Genomic DNA, 938 nt, shown 5'->3' with positions numbered 1-938 from the left:
GGAGTTGGTGATGGACAGGGAAGCCTAGCGAACTGCAGTCCATAGGGTTGCAAAGAGTTGGACACAACTAAGCAACTGAACTGAACTGAACAGTGCATCTGAGGGCTGGCTGCAGTGCCCTGAAAGTGTTGGTCACTCAGTCATGTCTGACTCTTTGAGGTCCCATAGACTGCAGCCCTATGGACAGTGGAGTCTGGTGAGCCACAGTCCATCGGGTCGCAAAGAATCGGACATGGCAGAGCAACTAACCCCTTAGACTGAAGCCCTGTAACCAGGCTCATCTCTCCATGAGACGAGCTCGTCTCTTTCCAGGCAAGAATACTGGAGTGGGTAGCCATCCCTTCTCCAGGGGATCTTCTCAACCCAGCAATCAAACCCCAGTGTCTAGCATTGCAAGCAGATTCTTTACATCTGAGCTACCAGAGAAGCCCACAAAGGGAACCATACTGCCTGAACAGGGACTTGAACCCTGGATCCTCAGGTTAAAAGTCTGATGCTCTACCAGTTGAGCTATTCAGGCAGTGCCCTGGGGGGGGTTGATAAATGGTACATCTACCCAAAGCAGTCATATGCAGTTGTGAACGGTTATAAGATCCAATTAAAATAAATTAATTAATTTTTTTAAGTTGTGTGAAATATCTTTATATCATCCTATGAAACGATCTTCAGTATCTTGTTAAGTAAGGTGGGAAGGAAAAATGTATAAAGCATATTAGCGAAAGAAGGCAAAAGATGAATATAAATACATTTTTCTTATGTTTAAAAACTGGGAGGGAAATCAAAATTGTTTCCAAAATTCACCCACAGACACAAGAGGAGGACAGAGTAGAGGATTCTGAGACAAAAGTTAGGTTTTTTTAACTACATATTGCTTTTTGGATTTGACTTAGGAAACATATACAAATGTTACATAATTATTAACAATTTTAAAAAACAAT

At 42.2% G+C, this 938-nt stretch overlaps 1 non-coding gene across 1 annotated transcript; it reads right to left on the bottom strand.

Annotated features, from left to right (window-relative positions):
• Window positions 1-447: 447 nt before the first annotated feature.
• TRNAK-UUU (transfer RNA lysine (anticodon UUU)) lies at window positions 448-520 on the bottom strand. The gene has a single exon. It is a non-coding gene; the product is annotated as a tRNA-Lys (tRNA).
• Between the last annotated feature and the right edge of the window lie 418 nt (window positions 521-938).

Source organism: Bos mutus, chromosome 5, assembly GCF_027580195.1.
Source record: "Bos mutus isolate GX-2022 chromosome 5, NWIPB_WYAK_1.1, whole genome shotgun sequence".
NCBI lineage: Eukaryota > Metazoa > Chordata > Mammalia > Artiodactyla > Bovidae > Bos > Bos mutus.
This window is presented reverse-complemented; position numbering and strand designations above follow the sequence as displayed.